Genomic DNA, 24,598 nt, shown 5'->3' with positions numbered 1-24,598 from the left:
GGTTAACACGAAAAAAACACATTTAAACAGCCACTGGTGCTCTATGCTGCCTTGAATTAAGATTGACATAAATATTTCTCTGTAGTATGTAAAATATTTAATCATGTGAGGGAGACGAAAACATGATTTTTTTTCTGTATTCATTATAATCATTCAATTGAAAAGTAGAATGCAACCACATTGTAATCCTATATTGTTTGAAAAACTTTCTTGGAGTATATAAGCTGTAGAAAAATGGTAGAAAGAACAGAGAAGAATAGAGAATAGAGAAGAAAATCATCAAAAATTGATATAAATAGAGATAGTTTATAAGATTCTTTTAAGCCTTGGTTCATAATCTTGCTGAGAGTTAAGTATATTGTCTCTAAGAAAGTATTTCTTCCTAGGATGTTGATTCTGGTAATATGATTGATGTAGGCTGTGTTGGGAAGTAGAAAAAGTTCTATATGTTAAACTTTCCCTCATAAAATTGCATATTTGCCGAGACATCCTTTAAAAGAATTGGTCTTATAATCAGAATAAAATACTGATATATCTTGAATTCACTCCGTGGAACTAAACTCTGGATTTGTTATACTAATGACTTCTGGTTGACTTCCATTTTGTTCTTGACATGTATTATAGGTCTGTCTTCTTCATAAGCTTTGTGTTGAAGGGAAAGGCTTACTTGTCTTTGTGGAAGGTGGAGTATTTTGTGCGGGTGGTTAATATATCACTAAAAATTCTTGAAAGAATCCCAGGAGGAAAACTAGAAATTAAATTATCAAATCTGGAGAAATGATGCTGGGTTTTCTTGGTGACTCAGTGCTTTTACCCACTTTCAGTAGTTCCAGAAGCCAAAGAGACTTTCTTCTTCCTTTTTTATTTTTTTATTTATTTAGACAGAGTTCTAGATGTCCTGGAACTTGCTATGTAGACCAGGCTAGTCTGATATCCAAAGAGACCTGCCTACCTCTGCCTCCTGAGTATTTGTATTAAACATGGGTTCCACAATGTCCAACAATTGAAGGGACACTTTAGTCATAAACTTTAGCATTAAAAACAAAACAAAATCTACTTCATCACTGCCTTGGCAGTTGAGAAGCCAAGGCTATTAATGCAGAGATTTTGCTTAGCAATTTATTCAGCTCAATCCTAAAATAGAAAATAGGTTCCATCCTCCTCCTTGTAGTTCAAGTGCAGCACAGGCTGAGTACTTGCTGGGCATGTGTTCTTTGATGGATTCATGTTGAGAACCATTATTCTGTGCTGCTAAAGCAGTTAACAGATCTGGACTTTCATTCTTGTTAATTGTTTGCTCAAGTGATAAATCGTTATTAGTCATTAAAAAAAAAACAGAACTAAACTAGTTCCCAAACAATACTCCTGGAAGCACAAAAAAAAACTTTGAAATTCAATAGACAAAATATAAAGAAAAAGAGACATTTAGATAGTAACCAGGCAAGAGAAACTCTACAGTGGAATTGGTGGTTTAGGGCTTTAGGATTGGCAGATTTGAACAGAAAGCTTGGATAATTCATGAGCTGATTTAGTTACCAGCAGGTTATTTGCCTTCTACCACAGTTGAAAGTAGTAGTTTTGATTCCCAGACTCACAGCCCTTGACTTCACTGCACATTTGCTACACTGAATTTATCAGTAAAATAGTTTGTAGATGTGGAAACTGATGGTCAGTCATGCTCTTATTATCGGCAGTTCCTACCTATTTCTTTATGAACTGCTTTTAGAAGGGCAGGTATATAAATAAATCAGACACATAAGAAAATAACTGAACTAGAGGTAAAGAAAATTGAAGCAACATTTAAAAGCCCTATTAGATTATTTTGACAATTATTATGAAAACGTCTCCAACTAATTGGTTGTAAAGATGAATCATTAACTTTGACTGCATTTTATTTGACCTCTAGGTTATAGCAATATAGGAACATTGCTGCTGATGATATGATGTTCTGACAAAAATACAAAATTTAGATGTGTGTATAATTCTAGTTGACAACCATAGACATATTTCAAAATGTGCAAAGAAATTTAGTCTCTCTCTGAAATGCCATATATAGGAGATATAGGACACATATATATGACTTTTAATTCAAAAAGTTATAATGATACATGTTGGTGATATATATATATATATATATATATATATATATATATATATATATTTCTAATATGGAATACTTCTAAATTGCACCTCCATAAATATCTAGCTGTGTTAAAGGTTCAGACAGAAACATCAGTGATAGAGCAGAGGGTAGAAACATGTTTTATTTATTTTTGTCTGTCAATATGTGTGTGTACTGATTAAATTTTTGTGCATAACAAGCTTACAGTGATTACAGAGGCCTGAAAAGGGCATAATATTCCCTGGAGTTGGAATTACAGGTAATTATTAGCACCATTTATATGTGGGGAACTGAGCCTGAATATACTGTCATATTAATACTTGATCTTAGTGGCTGAACTATCTCTCTAGCCTCATAGTTCACACATTTTAAATCATCTTTGGAGAAGTGTGTACAGAATGTTTTATCTTTAATTAAAGTTCTTTTTTAAATCATTACATTATCCTTCATTGTATTCTCAAGTAAATCTAAAATGTGATTAATATGCAGTAGTATGTGTCCCTATCATTAGCTTAAACTAAATGAAGGAATCTTGATTTCCTCCTTAAATGTCATCTGACTATGATTAAGATATATGAAGTCTATGCGACTTCATGATAGTGTCAAATTACTTTTCTATTGAATTCAGCATTTATCTTTAGCGTATGTTTTAGATTGGTATTTTCATTAAAAATTGTCAGTTTTTAGGAGAATATGGAACTTGGGAAGTTACTTCTTAAGGTTTGTTTCCAAATACAATCTCTGTATTGACTTTCTTCAGATCCCTACCTTATAATTCACTGACTCCAAGAAAGGCTGACACTCTACCTCCTATCTACAGCAGTCATTGTCTGTTCTCTGTACCTTTGCCAACTTCTGACTCATATTCTAGAATTTCTTGCTTACTGAGTGAAAGGGTACAGCTCTGGTGACATGTGCCTTATTTTGCTAATACCCTGAGGCCACCATGTTGAGGCTGGTTAAGACACCAGGACAAAATTCTTCTTGCAGTATTCTGAAGTTCTTGGACTGTGACCCGTTCCCAAGGAGATGCATTTAACTATATTTTGCCCCTGCTTCTCATACTTCTAACAGGGCCAGGAACTTTGTGGAGTTACTATAAATATGAAAAAGAATGACTGCCTGTAAGACCCTTTGTCTACATATAGACTGGGTTATCAAGTACTGTTATTATTCACTGAAGAATGAATGTTTCCTGTGGTGGCTGGAAGATATTCCTTCTAGAGATACCTGTCTTTTTAATCCACCTTAATTGTTATTACTAATATCTTCTCTGAAAATTTATGTAAGTAATAGAGGTTTTACATCTAGTTCTAAAGAGAAGAAAGCATCTTTTATCATCTAAGCTGTAGGGACCCATACACCAGACAGATAAGTCAATGTTCTGTCATGATCTAATCATGGTCATCAATTTGGAAAATGTTCATTGCATATTTTTGCATATCCACTTCTTCACAGTTCTTCTCAAACTTTAATGTACACACAAACTTTCAGGGATTATGCTGTCTAATGGAATCATTGAGATTCTGTATCTAACAGTTCCCAGCTGACCCCAGTCAGCTGGCCCATAAAGCAAGCTTTGAGTAGCAAAGACCAAAAGCAAGAAATTTCAGTGAATAACTTCACTTGGTTATTTTGATAGCTGAGTAGAGTTTAGATATATGAATTATTCATGATTCCTAATTTATTCATTTGTAAAACTTTAATGACATGCTGTAATTTTAATATTACCCTCTATGACTAACGATTCAATTATTTGGTGATTAAGCACTAGAGAAAAATAGTCATAAATCCCAACACATAATTTCTAAAGTAATAAATGCCTCCAACAACTCTAGTGTTTGTTTTGATATTGGAAGTTCACTGAGAGTGTGTGTAATTGTGTTGGGGAATATATCAAACTTCATAAAGATCATATTCCTCTACTAGTAAAAAAATTTGCTTTATTCCAAAACATTTAAAGTTTTATCAATTCCTACAGCTTTTAAAATATATACTATTTCTCCATTTTCAGAATGTGAATGAGATTCTAAGTTCCAATCTGTCAAAATTCCCATTTATTATTGTGAGGTATACAAAATGTTTAACTTTTATGAACTCACATGTAATTCATTAATAATGCAATTTTAATAGTTGATACATACATACATGTATCAATAAAATGAGCATATAACTTAAGGATATAATTCTGAACTCAGTGAACATAATGCTATAATGCCTAGATATTTAAAGAAAATTGTTAATAACTATGATTTTAAAATTGTGTCATTAAAAAAGTACCATTCTACTTGAAAGTGTACAGTCTTAAGATAAAAATATTTTTACATTGTTATGCAAATACCAACAATATGCATCTCTAGAATTTTCTTTGTCATGAAAAAATCAAAGCTTGATACTCATTTAACAACTCCTTATTTTCTCTTACCTACAATCCCTGAAACTCACCATCCTATGAACCCTGGCCATGATGACAAGTCTAGATACAAAGTTGAAGAGCATAGTGAATTTACTATTTTGTTCATTCCTTGACAGGAAACCAACTGAAACCGCATTAAAGTCAGCATGATGTTCTGGGCGGTGGTGGCACACCACCTTTAATTCCAGCAGGGAGCTCTGTGAATTCGAGGCCAGCTTGGTCAACAAGAGATAGTTCCAGGGTGGCAAGGACTCTTACACAGAGGAAAACCTGTCTCGAAAAAAAAGTCAACATGATGCATATACGAAAACACACTGAAGCAGTCTCTCACAGTCCTTCTTGTTTGTGGATGTTAACAACATTAAGCATTCTTTTGAAGCTGATGGGTTTCAACTCACTCAGAAACAGAGTGAAATCTTAAAAGGCTTATATCTTGTTCTCCCTTCAGCTAAGTGACTTCAGACCTATACTGTATAGGATGAGATTAGGAGATTGAAACAGAAGCCTTTTATTTGTTCAACAATTTAACTTGAGTTTTTCCCAGTGCTAGTCTCTGTTAAAGGTTATGAGGATACCACAGTAAAGGGAACTTCATCCTAGTGTATAAATAAATATCATATAGCATATTAAAGTATAAGAGATGCTTGAATTAAAAAATGAAGTAAGAAAGGAAAAAGGGGATTATGTGAAGTGGGAAGAGGGGGCTGCCTTGAGAAGATGAAAGGGTAAAAACTTAAGGGCACGAGGAGGGGCTGTGGTGTCCTCTCACACAGCAGGGATGTTGTAGAATATTATTTTAAGGTGTATTACTTTTGCTTATGCTCTGGAACATTTGTTTAATGATGCAAAAATACAGTTGATTAAATAAAATTGACCTGCCATAAGGAGGCTGCCTCAGCAACTAGCTGACTGGAAATTGTAGGGAGGAGCCAGGTGAAGGATTTTTAAAGAGGGGCAAGGAGAAGCAGGAGAATTTCTTGAAAGACAGCAAGTTGTGAGCCATGTGAACTATTTGCTATTCAACCTCTCTGAGAAGCAGAAATCTATCTCAACCTTTGAATCTTGAGTTATTTAGAGGGACAGAGATTTAAATAAATTCCTGTTGTAGCTTTGAAAGAGTTGGTACCTGAGAGAACAGCATTTCCTCAGACTGAGGCTCTTGCAGTCTAACCATCAATGGTAGCTGTGGAGTTCCAACTGCTGACTAGGATAGTCATGGCTTAAAAGGCAATAAAAATTAAAAAAGTTCTGAGGTGGGGTCTCCTTAACAATTCCTTTTAAGTTTTATACTAGAGTATAGTGTTGTGAAAGTACTCTCTCATTTCACTTAGTATTTTTAAATGAAATTGATGTATCTTGTGGCGTGCTGCTTGACCAGCAAGCAAGAACGACCACGAATCGAGGATTCTTTTCTGATCACACTTTATTGGAGCCTCTTGGTTGAAGGGAGAGCAGGAAGCGAGAAAGAGAGAGAGAGAGAAAGCCAAGTGGCAGTTGCTTTTCTAGGTTGGAGGTACTGTCCTGATTGGTGTATACCATTCCATTGAAGCCCGGGGCTTTGGGATTGGCTAGGGAACAAAGCTCAATTGCGCATGTACAAGCAAAGGGTGCTCAGCCCCACCCAGCACTGCCAAAAAAGGATTTGTTTACCTCCAAGCTGCAGGACCGCCAGCACCATATTGTAATGGCGATATCTGGACGGCTCCTTACAGCTCCCCCTTTTTGTTTTTATAGAGCAATAAGGCAAAATCTATTTTCCAATCAGGTCCCCACCTCATGATGTGTGGATCGATCGAGGGAAAAGAAATAAGCAAGATACACCCTTCCCGTGCAATGGGATAAATTTTTCCCTGGGAGTGTAAGGGCTTTATCTATACACTCTCGCCTATGCATACCTTCTTCTGTGCAATGGGACTATCTGGTCCCTAGAGGGTGCAAAGGCTATGCATGGCATATTGCTTACAAGCTTTTTAAGGTTGAAAGCCAAATCTGGGGTGAGGATCCACACTCCAAAACAGCCAAGGCCTGTGCTACGATGACCTTGTCCCTCCACATTTGGGCTTGCAGACAGCACACCAACCACAGACATACCGCACATCCACCTAGGCAGCATGCCAAAAAATATCCCTACTCCCACCCATTCCTTAAGAAAGGAAAAGGCAGAATAAAGCCAGTCAGAAAATTGCTCAAAGGTAAAAGGCTGCACACGGGTGCTGTTCAAGGTGATAATGCGAAACAGCTACTCCTGTCACCGCCCAGAGGGTCATCATTGTTGCTTCCGCACAGCATCAAGTTCTCCAGTCCAATTACCTAGAAGATAACTAGACAGTTGCTTAGACAAATTTATGGCATGGTTCAGGTAATAATCAGTCACTGCATCTGAAATCTTAGGGGTGTAATCCTCCAGCTGCATCAAGAAATCTACCAGAGGTGTGCTGGAAACTACGGGGGCTTTACTTTTCCCTTAGTCGCACTCGGCAGGCATAAAACCCCGTTAGACATTGCCCCTTCAGGGAAACCGTGCTGTCACCGAGGCCGGCCCGCGCAGCTCCGCTGGCTCCCCAGCTCGCGCAGCTACGGAGCCTGTGCCCGTAGTGGCGCCTCCAGCCCCAGGCCCCCCTATCTTCCCCGTGGGGCTAGCCTTGCTCTCCGCGGCTGTGTTGGTGGGGAATGTAGCGGGAGCCGACACCAGAGGCGCCGGACCGGTAACCGAGGAGACACAGACCAGCAACACCTCAAGGTTCACGCCGGAGCCGCTGCAGCGCACGGGGCTGATGGGAGAGGTGGTGAACAGGGCTGCTTTCTTATTAGCAAACTCTCAACACCTGTGCCACAGTAAAAGAGGCTGTAAATTTGCACAGATTTAGCCAATGATCCAATCACCTTAAAAATCCAAGGGCTTTTCGCATCCACCTCCCTGTGGATCCTGAAACATTAGATAAACCAAGCGTGTATACAGCAATCTTTTAGGAGGACATGAGTTTTAAAATGCTAAGCAGTTTTTAAAAACTAAAGTTACACCATGTAGATGTAATACGGTACTGCCTGTTTACTGCAGCTAAACCTTAATTGCACTTTTATTATGATAATTATGACCAGTCCTGCCTGAAGTCAGCATAGTTTAGCGCCAAGTGGAACCAGAGCCACTCCAGCCTCAGAGCCCCTCACAGTTTCAGGTACACTGCAAGTCTTCTGGTTTGGCAGCTTGTGGCACCGCTCTTATTTTTGGCACTGCTGTGGCACCCGCCAGGCTAGGCACCGACTGGGCTGGCGCAATGTGCCTTTTACCACAGCCACCTAGCAAAGCTCTGCTCCAGCTGCCTTCTAGCCACAACTGTATTCGTTTTGAGTCCAAATTGGTGCACGGAGTGAAGCGGAACTCAGAGAAGCAGGCTTGTTGCTCTGTAACCACTGGAAGGACCTCACTTAATCTTTCTGGGAATTTGGGCGTTGTCAGTCTGTCTGGCTACTTCCTGCTGAATAGGGATGTTGCATTTTTAGGGGTAGTTACTACAACATTTCAGGAGGTCTCAGTGATTCAAACCACATAAATCTCGAATACATCCTTAGGCTCTCATTTTCTGTGGAGATGAAAACAGAACCTCTTTCCCAAAACATCCTAAATTTAAATATCTCTCTCCTGTCCAGTACATAAAAGACAACACAAACAACTTAACATACATCTGTACACATTTACACTAACCCTGCTTGTAGCAGTCACATTAACACCACTCTTGTGGTCATTAAACCCCACTTTGGTCATGGTCATTAACCCTGCTCTTGAGGCAGACTTCCCCTTTACCTGGGAATTTTTTCAGTGCACTATCCTCATCCTCCTCTTTATACCTGGAGGATTTTCCAATGTCGCCGCTTCGTGTGTAGAGTTCTGAATCTTCTGCCCCCTCGCTGAGGTGACCGATACGTTGTCCCACGTCCCGGCGTTTCCGGCACCAGTTGTGGCGCGCTGCTTGACCAGCAAGCAAGAACGACCACAAATCGAGAATTCTTCTCTGATCACACTTTATTGGAGCCTCTTGGTTGAAGGGAGAGCAGGAAGCGAGAGAGAGAGAGAGAGAGAGAGAGAGAGAGAAAGCCAAGCGGCAGTTGTTTTTCTAGGGTGGAGGTACTGTCCTGATTGGTGAATACCATTCCGCTGAAGCCCGGGGCTTCGTGATTGGCTAGGGAACAAAGCTCAATTGCGCATGTACAAGCAAAGGGTGCTCAGTCCCACCCAGCACTGCCAAAAAAGGATTTGTTTACCTCTGAGCTGCAGGACCGCCAGCGCCATATTGTAATGGTGATATCTGGACGGCTCCTTACAGTATCTTACTATCAAGTAATATCTTAAATTTTCAGAATTTTCTAAATTCATATATAAAGAAAAATTGATTATTCTCATGGGTTATCCTTTGCAGCAACATTTATCATTAAAGTGATAATAAGGAGAAATGGCAATTAGAAAGTTTAAAAGGATGCATTCATTTAGTTTTATGAAAAATACATTAAAATAAAGATTTGTATATATTGTTAAGAGAGGTACAAATTTCACAAATTAGAATTTATTTTTTTTTAGTTTTTTGCATAAAAACTCAGCTTGTTAGTTACTTGTTAGTTACTTCTTTTTATCTATTTTCAAAATAAATTAGAAAGAAGGGTTTAGATCAGTTTCAATATGTACTTCTGCTCAAAAGTTGAACATTGTGCAAGTGATAGCTTTGGTTTTTAAAACATTAAAGATGTTATTGGATAGAGGGTTTGTATAGCATTATTTGTTTGGAAAAATGCCATGATAGTTCCTAGAAAGTTACAATTTATTGTTTAAATAAAGTTGATATTGATGAGAATGTCAAAAGTTTATTTTCGTTTACACCTACCTAGTCACTTTATAACTTAGTTTCAATGTGCCCCTTTCTGCTTGCTTGGATCCTTTTGATAACTAATCTAGAAAGATGTAAACACCATGTTAACTTTAATTAGTTATATATAGCATGTTCCTTCTGGGAGACTTTGCTGTAAAGTCCCAGAGAGGGGACATGATTCAGTGGAAAGAAGTTTTTAAATCGAGATGCTTAGGGTTGGATACAAATTTCTACATGGTACACTTATTACCTATGAGACCTTGCTTCCTCTACAAATGGATAAGGATATTTTATTTTATTCACATGTTGGCTTGACCATAAATATAATATGTAAAATTTATGGCTCTATGGCAGCAGTTCTCAGCCTGTGTATCATAACCCCATTGGGAATAGCATATCAGATATAATGCATATCAGATATTTACATTATGATTCATAACAGTAGCAAAATTACACTTATGAAGTAGCAGTGAAATGATTTCATTGTTGAGCTTCACCACCACATGAAGAACTATATTAAGGGTCACGGCATTAGAAAGGTTGAGAACCACTGCTCTACTATTGGTGAAATGGATCAGTGAGCAAAGACATTTTCCACCAAGGTTGGTGACCTATATTTAATCCTCAGATCCCACATGGTAGGAGAGAAAAAACCAACTACACAAGCTGTCCTCTGACTTTCACACATGTGCTATGATATGCATGTATACAAACACTAAATAAATGCAAAAATTAAACTATGCAGTTTTAGCTGTGCATTTATTTATAGATATTTAAGCTAGTATCATTTTGAAATAATTTATGACATTCTATACAAGAATGAAGGTGGCTTATAAATAAACGCCTCATTTAGTCCAAATTGTTCCCAGCCTCTCAATTTTAGAGAATTCAGGGGATTTCAGGAAACAACCACTAGTCATCAATGAATTTCTAATGAAAGTCTAGTACAAAGTCCGTTTAATTTCAGTTTGCAGTTATTTACTTACCGAATTATACTGTTAACTTTTTAAAGGTCAGAATATATGCCATTTATCTTGCTACTTCAGTGATTAGCACTAGTTGGATAACTGAGTCTTCCTCCTATAATAATTACTTCCATAGCACATTTCAACAAGTTTTGCCTCAAGTTCATCTGTGATGTGTACACTGTTATAGTTCAAAGCTCATCTGAAATTTAAGCTCTTCATTTTTATTATAAATAATTAACCATGGGCCCTGGGGAACCACTTGTATATCTTTTGGAATGGCAAAGCTATTTTTCTTCCTTCCTTCCTTCCTTCCTTCCTTCTTTCCTTCCTTCCTTCCTTTTTTCCTTCCTTCCTTCCTTTTTTCCTTCCTTCCTTCCTTTTTTCCTTCCTTCCTTCCTTCCTCTGTCTTTATCTCTCTCTCTCCTTTCTTCCTTCTTTCTCTCTATTTTTTATTTATAATTTATTTATTTATTTATTTTACAGCCAGACTACAGTTTCTCCTCTCTCTTCTCCTCCCATTTCCTTGTCCCACCTATGAATCACTCCCCACTCCTTCTCTGTTTCTGTTCATAAAGAGACAGACTTCCCATGGGTATCAATAAAGCATTGTATATTAAGTTGCAGTAATTCTAGAGCCTTTTCTCTTATACCATGACTAGGTATCAAGAAATGCTGAGGATAGATTGAAAAAAAAAAAGAAAATCCATCAAAGAAGGTTAGTAGAGAGAATGGCTGCCTAGGAGAGTATCGTATCCTAAGCCAAGAGAACAAGGTGTCCTAGGCTCAGCTAGTAAATCCAGATAAACTAAACATTAAGAATCTCTCCTGGCTGCCACCAGGACAAGCAAGACAAAACATAAAGAAGGAGCAACAGACTCTTAGCATGGGGTTCCTATACCTAGTCCATTGCCTTTTACTTCACTTTAATGAAACATTGTCAATCTTAAACTGGGGGCTTGTTGAAGGATAAAGGTGGGAAATCACATGTACTTTCCTGTGTAGAGAACTGCAAATTAAAAGTGGTAAATGAACACCAGTTATCAATTCTGTTGTTGTCTGTGCTATCCCCACAATGTTAAGAAAGTAGAACATAATATCACTGTCTAAATTTCTTGTCTCTAGCAAAAAAAAGAACATCCGTAAAACCTACAAAGCCTCCTGTGACTGAGAACGCCCACTCAGTGCTGACTTCTTCCTGTCTTCTAAAGATGGACTCTGACATCTCCTGGGGGGAAGAGCAGTATTTTTTCTTCCTCAAAATAGAAGGGATTTAAGGTAGGAAAGAGAAGATAGAGGAATAAAGTCAATAGAACAGTAAAAATTTCAATCAATTCTTGAGAAATTTGGATTTAAATCAACCAAAAGTGTATTTCAGACTGTTTTAAAAAGTACTTTTAATTGTAGGGAAAGATTTATACTTTAATGTTCATCTTAGAGAGAACAGAGGGTATGGTATAAAGGCAGCTTAACAAAGCTTACAAGAACATGTATCTCCAGTCAGAAAAAAAAAAAAACCAAAAAAACGGAACCACATCTCAACACCAGCATTTACATATTGTGCAACAATAGGTTTCTTAATTTATCCATAAATTGTTTCTCTTATCTGTAAAATGAGAATTATTGTAGCCAACTCTCTGAGTTTACCATGTATGATGTTAATGACGAATGTACCAGGATACCAATCTGGAGCAAATATCTAAAAAGGTTGATGTTATTGTTATTGTGACAATTTTATAGATGGATATGTATAAAGGCAGGTGTAAAGAGATGTAACCATCATTTTTAGCCTCAAAGAAATATTTGTGAGGTATGGATTAAGTGATTTTGATTTTAAAAGTCAGGGCCTACTTGAGTTGAAGGGACAAAGGCCATCTTCAGTGTCAGAGAGAAAGGGAGCTATAACTAACAATATTCTATTAGTTTTGTGTTTGATATTTTCTAAAAGGGAGTAGATGAGGGACGATAAATATCAACACAGAGTGAACTAGGATTATTTTGTTCCTGGCTTGAACTATGAAATTTAAAATAAGTGCCCTGTGCTAAGAAAGGAAAACCATAATGAGAAACAGTGAAGGTGTGGAGGAGTGAGGATAAGATATGTTGTTAAAATGATAAATTTACAGCTGGCCAAGACTCATGACTTACTTCCTGCAGCCTAAACAGCATCTTCTAGTGCTATAAAAGTTAGCCAATGGGAATCAGCTTCCAAGTCAGTTCCACATTATTAAAAAATAATGTCCTGTGTTGAAAATGTGTGATATTGTCAGAAATAGAGTCTTACCATCAAGTTCTACTTGGAAACTAAGAGCAAAGGAAATGCCCTGCATTGTTTTAGAGGTTCCTAAGATACTCCTGAGCAAAACTCAAGGAGAGGTATCCCATGCCCTTCACTGGAATTTTTATTTGGAAATCTATGGCTTTTGAGAAAAACATTATCATATCTTGTTTATGATAACTTCAATTAAATCTATATATGTACATATATGTATATATATGTATGTGTGTGCATGTGTGTGAAACTTATGTAAATATTAGGTTACTGTAGAGCTTTCCTCAAACATCCTTAGTGTTGGTTATCACTCTCTACCCTCTTTCCTACTGCCTCTCTCATTCTTCTCCTCACAAAATCTACCCCCTTCAAGCATCCCCCATTTGTCCTTAATATCATCTGTGTTATAATGACATTTAAAGCAAAATAGGCCTATGGGGGCAATAGTGGAATTGCTGTTATGAAAGTAACACATGTCTGGTACTACAAATCTATCTAAGAATCAATGGTTGAGGAACTCATTCTATAGGATGAACCTATTATTACTATTTTGCTAAATGGACACGGTATTAAACTCACCCTAATTTTTTTTATCTCTAAAACCATATATTAGTATAGCTCTCAGATCTCATCAAATAGTTAGAGTATGGGTATGGGTGTGGGTGTGGGTGTGGGTGTGGGTGTGGGTGTTGGTTAACCAAGAAATTTACAACTTATCAAAGTTCAGAAAAGAAGAATTTGTATAGTTCTTAGCCACTCATGGGACATGTATATCATTCTTTCAATGGCTCAGGGACCACCATGAAAGAGATCTCAGAATGATTGTAAAATCCAGAGGTCATGTAAGATCAAAAGAAATATTGTCTTCTGAACATTACAGATCCACTTTACTAATAAACCCATAGCAATTGTGGTTGTCTATGTAAGACTTGAACAAAATTAATCCAGTCAATTTCAGTCAGAATATGGGAAGGGTACATGAGCCACAACTCCTAGCTCAGCATCTACTAACAACTGATAATTTTAGAGCAGGGAAAGTGCATCTACTCAAGGGTATAGACTCTGTTATATCAATAACACTCCAATGTTGACCCATAAATATATGTACACTACAAATTGAACTTTTTTAGATACTGAAAAAAGGAAATGGATACAAATTTGGGAGTAGGTTGAGGTGGGGATGGAGGAGATATAGGGAAGAGTAGTATTTGAATATGACCAAAATACTTTTTATACATATTGAATTGTCAAAATATAATAAAATATTATATCTAAAATAGATGATTTCATACTGGTGGCTATTAGTGAAGGTGCCAAAAGTTATCAGAAATAAAGTTTGGGTTTAAGGTTGAAGTCAGAGGTTTGATAATCATTAGAATTAAGCAGTAATTGCAAACATGAGAATAGATGGCATTGCCTGAGGAGATCAGATACAGTGAGAACAAAAAGTTACAAACTGAAAGAATAAGTAGATTTAAGAGATAAGCATAGACTTTATAAAGGGAGGCTGAATATGATTTGGGAACAGAAGAGGTAAACTTGGAGGAAGAATTGTTGCTGGAGTAATAAAGCTGAAATGTTAAAGAACATTTCAAAAATATTATACTCCAAAGCATTATTGTTGTCATAAAACCCGAATAGGATAAGAGATGAGATAATATTGAAGTAGACATTATCAGAAGTGATAAGAATAGCTTAAAACGGTAAGTGGGATGAGCTTAAGAGGAAAGTAGTTAGCTATTTTTTGAGCCTTTTCTATTTCATAATCTTGTTCTTCAGAATTTCATACACATATATAAAAATAGGATAATATGCATTTCCATTTGCCCCTCCAACCACTTCTATATCCCTATAACATATTTCTCTTCTCTGTTGCTTTGGAGTCTGTCTTTAAACCAACTCTTGCAGACCAGACTGGCCTTGAACTCACAGAGATCTGCCTGCCTCTGCCTCCTGAGTGCTGGGATTAAAAGCATGCACCACTACCACCTGGTACTACTTCATGTATTCTTTAAGAAACATTTTAAAAAATTTTTGATAACCTACTTAGTTCAATTAGTGTTGCACACATGTGTGTAGAGGTGAGGCCATCTACTTACACGTGGAAAATCACCAGTGGCCACATCTGGAGCCTCATCTTTGTGTTTCATATATTCATTCCAGTCCTCAAAATTCCCTAGTCATTAGGTAAGACAAAGGTACAGAGAAGTTAAACAGCTCCTTTAAGAACATATAGCTAGAAGGTTTGCTTAGCATGCATTAGAGCCTAGATTGTATTCATAGTAACACAACAGAACCCATATACCTGAAAAATGACACAGAGTGCAATTCTTTAAACACACAGAGATCAATTCCTTAACCACATACTGTAGTGACTTTGGATAAGTTAAGTATGTCATTAGAAAGTGGGCTTCAATGAGAGGGCAGCTGGTTTTCCCATGGACCCAAAAGTAATCTTGTATAACAGACACAGTAGCAGTTGGATTGAATCTATAGCCTGTGCAGGAACTTCAAGTGGCTCTATCATAGCATGTCTAGCTGGGTGTGGTGATTCATACCTGTGGTGATTCATAACACTCAGGAATCTAATGCAGAAGATTGCTGAGCCAGGGGCTGACTTTGGCAACAGAGTATATTCTAGGCTAGCTTAGGTGTAAAAAAAAACACAGTAATAAATCAAAACCAAAACAGAAGACTTCAAGACAGGTTTCTATAAATAAAAAATACAATTGTGAGGACATAGTCTTAAGTCAGGGATTGTCTTAATAATAATTACTACAGTAGTTAACTATAATTTATAATTTCTGTAAAATAAAAACAAGGCAAAACATCTTCTTTATTAACAGAATAATGTTCTTTATTAACAGAATGTTCATTTCTTTGAGCTACCTTCAGGCAACAATATAACTTGCAAAATAAGAAAATACAAAAACAATTATGGCTTGAAAAAATCAAGACATTTTCTATAAACATTTTGATCTACAGATTAATTAGGTGAGTTAGAAGTTCTGAAATTAAAAGAACACATTTTAATCATTTGCTCTCATATGTAAGCATATAAAAATACTAAAGATATTTGATAGAAATTTTTCCTTAAACTTACCATAACTAATAAGAAAATGTAGATCAATACAAGTTCTCATCATTATTGTGCTAATCTATCAGTCACAAAAAAGAAACCTACCAAGATATTCTAATGTGATATATTCTGAGGTAGATATTTAACTTATAGTCAGCCATGGGATTTTGTTCCAATAAATAGCACATGGTATGAATAAGTCGTAAGTTTGATTAGAAAGAAATTAACTTCATTAGTACCCATGTCATTTCTGTACCAGTGGGCATATCTTATCAGCCAAGTCATTATTGTACCTTGAAGGGTTCACAGCAAGGTATGACTGTTTATGACTTTATTCACTAGCAGAATACATAAAAGCTTTCATAACTATAAAAGTTTGATAAGAAGGATAAAACTTCCAGGTTGGTACCAGCTTGATTTCTCCATATCTTATGACTCAAGTATGTGATGTCTTCAGCAATAGGCTCTTAACATCAAGTTCTGGAGGGTAATCAAGATAGTAGTTGCAATATCTTATAATGTTTTGGGAGGAGCTTGGGACCCTACTAACTAAACTTATGGCATCTGTTCTGTGACTACACATACAAGACTTGTACAAGAACAAGCTTCTGTTAACATGGATGATGTAGAGATTATGAAATCCCACCCTAGCTGAGTAATTATTGGCCATTGATGGCTTGTAGAGGAGAGGGAGTTAGTTTTCTTTAAGTATGTGACTCCTGTGAGAATATCCATTGTCTTAATTTGGTTTCTATTGCTGTGAAAAGACTCTATGACCAGCAACTCCTAGAAGGAAAAAAAAATATTTGGGGTAGCTTGCTTACAGGTCAGAGGTTCAGTCCATTGTCATCATAATGGGGAGCATGGCAGAATGCCTCCATAGTGACACACTTCCTTCAATAAGGCCACACCTCCTAATAATATCTCTCCCTTTGTGGGCCATTTTCTTTTAAACCACCATACCCATATTCTAGCTAGTGTTCTGATACTATCTCAGTTAATTGTTGACTGAGTTTTCTGTCCTGCCTGGTTCCTGCAGTTGTTAAGTCCCAAAGAAATCACACAGAGGTCTACATTAATCATAAACAGATTGGTCCATTAACTCAGGCTTCTTATTAACTCTTATAACTTCTATTAGCCCATTATTCTTGTGTATGTTAGCCTCGTGGCTTGGTACCTTTTTCAGTGAGGCAGTTACATCTTGCTTGCTCTGTGGCCAGGTTAGGACTGTGGACCAAGCTTTGCTCTTCCCAGAATTCTCCTGTTCTTGTTGCCCTGCCTCTACTTCTTATCTGGTTGTCCCGCCTATACTTCTTGCCTGGCTACTGGCGAATCAGCATTTATTTAAAATAAATTGACAGAATACAGATCATTGTCCCACACCAGTTAATGTTTATTTTTCTGTGATAAAACACCAGACCAAAAGCAATTTGGGAAGGAAAAAATTTATGTCAGCATAGAGTTCCACCCTAACAGTCCAATACTGAGGTAAGCCAAGGCTGCCTTTCAAATAAGGAAGGAATCTGGAGGCAGAAACTAATTAAAAAAAAAAAAAGACAATGGAGGATCTCTGCTTACTGTCTTGCTCCTCATAACTTGCTGACTTGACTTTCTTATACAATCCAGAACCTCTGATAATTTGGGCTCTCTTGCATCAATTATTAATCATAATTATTAATAAAGAAAAAAAGTACAGAGTTGACCACAGACCAATGTGATAGAGGCATTTTCTCAATTGAGGTTACCTGTTCCAAGATGATTCCACTTGTGTCAAGTTGACATAAAACTAGCCAGCACATACATATAGGCAGCTGTAATTGGACTGTGTAGGTTTTAAATATTGAGCACCTGAAGTTGGAAGGGAAGAATGATGTCTGGGAGAGGGGAAAAAGTGAAGTGAAAAGAATGGAGGGTAGATTTTATCAAAACAAATTGGCATGTCTGAAATTTTCAAACAAACAAAATTTATGCAATTTGTGAGTATATGTGTCTGTGCACATGCACAGAGTCAAGAGGAGGACTTTGGGTATCCTGCTCTATAATTTTCTTCCTATTCCTTTGAGGTTTTGTCTCAAATTGGACCTGTGCTCAATTGTGACCAGAAATCCCCAATGATCTTCCTCTTCCTCTTCTCCCCTACCCCTGAAATGCTGGGGCTACAGCCATGCTTATGGGTGTATATGGATTTTCATGTGTGTGCTGGGGATTTGAACTCAAGTGCTCATATTTACACTGCAAGTGATTCTCTCTGCTGATTGTTCCCCGTGTCTCCTGGCTCCAAGGTGAAATATGTTCTAAGTTAGGCTTGTGAGTCATAGAAGTGGAATTCAGCATAGATATTGGTAGAGGTTGAAACAGGATCTTTGTGAACTTTGGTGGTACACTGAATAATTTCTGAGTTCTTGATAACTTTTAAATACTTAAAGGAACGTGAAACTTGTTTGAAAGTGATATTCTACAACAGATGACTATCACAGTACAGATGGAAAAGGCAAAGGAAAATTGTTATTTCAAATTTAGGTAAGAGCAAATCTAATAGATCTAGGTCCTTTGTTAATTCTGAGGCCATAAACTGACAGCAGTTTTGCTGGAGAAGCTGGTACAGTACTAAAACCTGAATTAATTTGGAAACACTTTCAGTCCCCCAACAGTTCTCAATAGCTCTCTAGCAGCTGTGACAATTTCTCCCCTTGTATTAATAAGCTCTATGGATAGCTCCATAGTCCTAGACAAATGTGTCCCCATGTCTGGTCACTTACATGATTTCTAAATATTCTTCTGAAATATGGTTTCAACAAGCAATAGTTTTGGGAAATAATTAGAGACCAATTTCTAATAAGATTTTTTTTTCTGTCATCTGTAGGGTACTATCTGGGTCAGATAAACTGTTCTGAAGTATGCTACCTCTCATTTTGTTTAAAACCTCATTTTCTGCAGTTCCAAATATAGGTTTCAAATTATCTAGAGGAAAATCACCCTAGAAAATTGCTAAAACCAAAAGTCTATAACCTCACCAAAATTGAGAATTAATGGGAAAAGAATACATTTCTGTTTTCCTAAAAATGTGATGGGGACTCAAAAAACAGTAGCAGTGACTAGACTGGGAATATAAGTTTGTCTGGGACCATGGAACAATGCATATACTATACAACAACCATAAAGGGGAAAGATTCTATGTGTGTCTGCATGTGAGCATTTGTGAACGTAGGTGTGCAGAAGCTGGAGCAGGATGTCCAGTGTTCCCCTGTGTTGCTGTACAGCTTATTTCCTTGGTGCAGGTCTCTCACAGAGTCTCAGCAATCCTTGTCTCTATTATTCAGTTCCACCCTGTCTTGTGGAATTATAGGCATGTTCAACTATGCCCAGTTATTCTTGTGGGCTTTAGGGATCTGAATTCAGAAACTTGTGCTTGCACAACAGACACTTTACACACTGAGCTATCTCCCAATCCCATAAAGGTAAATATTCTTTAAGGAAGCATGCAGAAGTATCAAATAATTTTTAAGAAATGTAGTAATAGATCCTAAAATTAACAAAAATTTGTACATCAGCACAATATAATTCTTCATTTCCCCCCCAAATTTTGTATCTAACGCACTATCCCACCACTTTGAAGATTATCTCTTAGTGCAAAAATCTTGCAGTCATATTGTCTTCAACCATGCATCTCCCCACTTTCCTGTGAGATCTCATGTCTATTGATTCTTTCTCAGATCTGTATTCTGAAGTAGTTGTCTATGTATCTATGGTGTGAAGGTTTCTTCCTACTCCATTGTGTTTTCTCTGTCTCGACAAATGCTTAGCTATTTGAGTATGTGTATTCTAAATGATTTCTTTTGGATCCTTTTTGATAAAAAAAAGAGTTAGACAACAGATTTAAAGCTATCAGCTTATCACATTAACTTGTTACTTTTCTCTGTTCCAAATTAATTTGGTGCCTTTTTCACAATGAAAATGCAGACACACAATGATGGAATTTTCTGATAAGTATCTTTCTTTCTTTTGAGATGAGCATATTGATTCATGATTTTACTCCCAGCTGAGATAGAAGCATTGCTATGATGAAGCCAACCTAGGCTACATAGTGAACTCCAAGACACACACACACACACACACACACACACACACACACATTACACTTGCAGAAGGTCTGTACTCTGTAATATTCTATTAAAAATTCTACTATTCTACTTAATCCAGTTATACTTCATAATTAAGACTAATTTTATAATCTATACTTCTATCTTCACACACCCAGATATACTCTGCAGGTCTCTGTTAGCTGTCAGGGTGGAGCACTGGGGGAGGTTGGGGTGCTCTTTCTCTTGTAAATCTACACTCCACGTTTTTGTAAAGCTTAGTGAATAAATCCAGGAGAGAGGAATCTGTTTTGTTGGTGGTGGTTTCCATTCAAACAGAGCTCTGGTTTGGGAAAAAGGATGGGGATGTGGTGAAAGGTCTTACCTCGAGGTGAGATTGATTTCCTCTAGGGACCAATACTGCATCTGCAGAGCTAGGAAAACTGAGCTGCTGAGTCTCCAAAAGCAGATTGTGTGAGTGAAAAGTGGATCATTTGAATGCCAGGCAGTAGTCTCTAGAGACAGGGTCAGAATTTTGCTGCTTAGGAGGATTTTAAAGGTGTTTAAAATGCTAATTCTTTAGTGTTTTTGTGTTGCCTTTTGTGTGATTTTGTACATATACAACAGTGGCTTTCTCTACACAACAGTAGGTGTTCTGGGTTGAACCTAAACCTGACTCTTCTTTGAGCCTCTCATAGCTAAGTGAGAACCAGTCCCTTCAGTACACTTTGTGGGTAGCCTCATTGAACTGCACTGCCAGAAGATCTCCTTGAGGAAGGTTATTTGCTATTTATTTTTTTTACTGTGTATCTGTAAAAAGAGGAAAGAGGTAACATTCTTTTGACCTACCTTTTGATTTTTAAGGCATTCATTACATTCATTCTGTAGTTCTTGTTCACTATTCTCCAGGCTGCTGGCACTCCAAGTTTAAAGTGACAGAGCAGTCTTTTATTTGGTGGTCCTTATCAGTAAGATAAAGCAATTTCCTTGTCTACTAAACTGTCTAATCATCTCATTTTGAGCTGGTGATTTTATAACATAAATGTTATTTTCTAGTTATAAGACAAAGTTTGATCATGAAAGTTTCCAGATTACAATGATTTTTAGAACTGGAGTTTTCTGCTGTGAAGGTTTTAAGAATGCCTTTTCTCCTAATCAGTAGATAACAATACAACTAACCCTCTTTCTCCTCTTCTCCCCCTTCCATGCTTCCCCCTTCAGTTTTCCCCCATGCTTTAATTTTCAAAGTTTCTGAGAATTTTTTACTCTAAAGTGGTCATAAGAGAATATTTTCATTCCAGGTAATTAGTAGATAGCTTACAAAGTTTTAGATTCCTTTGCATAAATCAAATATGCTCAGGGTTCAATCTTGGTATAATGCTTTGTCTCAGCTATTTAGAACATGTACTTTGCTAGTGAACCTAACTCTTAGACCAGGTACCGCAGCTCAATCAAGAATTGTTGAGTGTTATCACTTCAAGGACGAGGAAATGCAGTCAGAGGAAAGCCAAGTAACTTGTTAAGATTATGTGGTCAGTTCTTAAAGAGGCCAATTGTATGCAGCCTGTTCTGTCTGGGTCATTGGTACAGATTTCCAGAGATCTATCATTACCTTCTCAGAGCTCTGAGATTTAGGACGATGCACATACCAGAACTGGGCTATATGTGCACAGAGTGACATAGAACCTGGCTATATCTCCTAGCAACATGAACCCCCTTTCTTCTCTTTCCAGGCTTCTGCAGGCTTTATGACTTTTTTCTTCCCACCACTTTACTTTAACTTTGTGCTCCATTTAGTATCCTGGCTTATTTCTATATATAATCTCTTATTTCTCTTGTTAATTCATTTCACATTTTTGGTCTATGTGGACTTCCATCTCTGACTTTTCTTTCTCTCACTCCATCTGTTCTAAGTACTTAAAAATTATAGTGTCAAGTTCAAGTCAACATTGAACAAGAACAGGAAGAAAGGAACAAGGAGGCATGCATAAAATAACACTCGTGACATTGCTATCCTACTTCCTTCCATTCATAGACAACAGTCATCAACCAAACTTAGAGGGATATTGTATATATGACCCATGCCTGCAAAAGCAAAATTTAAAATGACTCCCAAATGCACAGTCTGCTCTTGAATAGCATATCATATCAAGACCAATATACTATTCTATTTTTATCAACACCCTATTTGGAAATACAGAAGCATGGGTGGTGAATATACTGTTGGTCAGGGTGAAGGGACCTGAGGATGAGGCACTAGTTCGTTGGGTCATTCTAAATTTTGGGAACACACACACACTTAGAAAGACTTGAAGTGGGTACAAAGACTAGATGTTATCTGTATTTGGGATTATTGGCTGTCTAGAAGAGTTCTTACGTTTTCTGAGTTTCATGCCAATTTCTTTGAAACATACGTTGCACTTAAATTTTATTTTAAGAGGTATAGAGGGGGAAAGAAGCAAAAAGAAGCACCAAATTCTGCTCAGGAGCCTATTTTTAAGGCTGGAATCAGATCAGTGAACCTCATGTACATGTGTTATGCCGTCAGTCACTGTCCCCCTGCCCCACACTTAGGATGAAGCACCATCCAGTGGTAGGAACAGACTTACATAAAGACTCTTCCTTCTCTATGATCTACCAGTTTCAGACCCTAACAACTAAACCAGAGGAAAATTAACTTGTCAGTATTGCCCAGTTTTGGTACATTATAATTTGCTTGCACTTCACTAGAGTGATAGAAGCTGGAACTCAGTTATATCCAGGAATTGTCACTTTGCTCTTAAAGAATGGTATTAAAAACCTGTTCCATCCTTGGTGTTGCAGAAGGCTGCTTGTTAGTTCCCAGCTACTTAGCCCCAAAATAATCACAAAGAAACTGTATTAATTAAATCACTGGTAAAGTTCCAACATCTGTCTCTGGTGGGACTACATGGCTTCTCCCTAACTCTGCCCTTTTTTCTCATAGCATTCAGTTTAGTTTTCCCCACCTAGCTCTGTTCCCCTAGAGCTCTGCTATAAGCCCAAAGCAGTTCCTTTACTAACCAATGGTATTCACAGCATACAGAAGGAATTCCACATCACCTCCCCATTTCTGTTTAAATAACAAAACAGGTATTAAGCAAGAATTACAGTTGTAATATTTATATCTACTTTATCTTTTATCATAACTAAGGAAAACTATAACTATAAATTTTTCAACTCCATCAACTACTCCAGAAGTCCACCCCTTTCTGTCTTTCATTATAAAACAACATATTTCTAAAGCAAAATAATAAAATAAAATATAAGGTAAAACAAAAGCTAATACATCATGATAGGATAAAACAAACAAATAGAAAGAACCCCCTCTCCAGGAAAAGGCCAGTAAAACAGACAAACAGAGACACACATGTTCTCTCACTCAGGAATCACATAAAAACACTAAACTAGAAACCATAATGTATATGTAAAGGGCATGTGGGATATTTAAAAAGTCCTAACAGACATTAGGAGGCAAGATATCCCCAATTATGTCCCGAGCTCATTTTCTGTTGACTAACTGTTGCTGGGAATGCAGCCCACCCTTGAGAGTAGTTTGGTTCTCCTGCAAGACTCCCTAGGAGCAAGCTAAACTTTCATTTGCAAGTGATTATCAATTGAATATAGCTTCTGGATTAAGAATGAATGAATGTGTCCACTTCTTTCAGCTCTAGGACCCCATCTGGTGCAGACCCAGAACAGATCTGTGCAGGCCCTGTGCATTCTGCCTCTGTTTCTGTGAGTTCACATGTACATTGATACTGTTTATTTAGAGGGCTTTGTTATTTTAGTATCACCCATACCCTCTGGCTCTAACAATCATTCCATCTACTCCTCTAGAGTTCCCAGAGCCTTGAGGGGAAGGATTTGATGGAGGCATTCCCTTTAGGGATGGCTGTTCCAAGGTCTCTCACTCTCTGTATATTGCATGGCTGTGGCTCCCTGTATTTGTTCACATTTTCCACAGAAGGAAGCTTTTCTGATGATGGCTGGCCAAGGCACTGATTTATGAGTATAGCAGAATATCATTAGGAATCATTTCATTGCTACATTTTTTTTCTAGAACAGTAGTATTTGTGATTACCCTAGGTTCCTAGACCATCTAGTTTCAGATTCTTGGTCACCCAAGCACTGTTAGGCTTGGATTTCATCTTTTGAGTGGGCCTTCAGTCAAAGACATTAGTTGGTTGCTTCCACCATTGTTGTAGCATATTTTTCAAGCAAGACACCATTGTAGATCAAAGGGTGACTTGGCTGGTGTGTATGTTTCTTCTTTGGTAAAATGCACAGGATATTCCTGTACCAAAGATGCTAACAATAAAGTTTAAGGCTCTATTTAGACACAAGCTTGACTTCTTCATGTGAAATGGGTTGTATAGGTGCTGTCTTCAGCAACAGAATGTTGCTTCAGTTTGTGAAGAGCAGGAACACACAAAATCCTATTGCTTTCTCTAAGCTTGGAAACTTCATGTAATACAGTGGCTGACTACACAGCCTTGTCCATTGAGTATAGTCAAGCTATATGTTCTAGCAGATGTCACTTCCCAATTAAGAGAAAAATTCACACTAGGTAACAATTAAGTTTCAACTATCAGTCATTTTCAACTAATGTTAAGAGAGCAGAGGCAAATGATCTTATTGAGTTAATTATATTTGCCCATACTATAAGTCAGTGTCAAAATTTGTGTTAAGTTAGAGAGAAAGAAATAAGAACTCACAACCTAATTGGATTCGGTAGGTTAAAAGTCTAAATAAATAAATAAATATAGAAGAAGAATATAAATTTTG

General features: G+C 37.2%; 1 protein-coding gene across 3 annotated transcripts in view; it reads left to right on the top strand.

Annotated features, from left to right (window-relative positions):
- Positions 1–24,598, top strand: part of Fgf14 (fibroblast growth factor 14) — a 594,874-nt gene that overhangs the window by 156,545 nt on the left and 413,731 nt on the right. Inside the window, exon 1 of one of the 3 annotated variants that reach the window (XM_085698168.2) lies at positions 11,509–11,640. The exons of the other annotated variants lie outside the window; for them this stretch is intronic. The gene's annotated coding sequence lies outside the window, so the exon portion shown is untranslated. Of the gene's footprint in view, positions 1–11,508; positions 11,641–24,598 lie in introns of those variants that run through there. 3 annotated transcript variants of the gene reach the window in all.

Source organism: Myodes glareolus, chromosome 12, assembly GCF_982192425.1.
Source record: "Myodes glareolus chromosome 12, mMyoGla1.1, whole genome shotgun sequence".
Taxonomy (NCBI): Eukaryota; Metazoa; Chordata; class Mammalia; order Rodentia; family Cricetidae; genus Myodes; species Myodes glareolus.
This window is presented reverse-complemented; position numbering and strand designations above follow the sequence as displayed.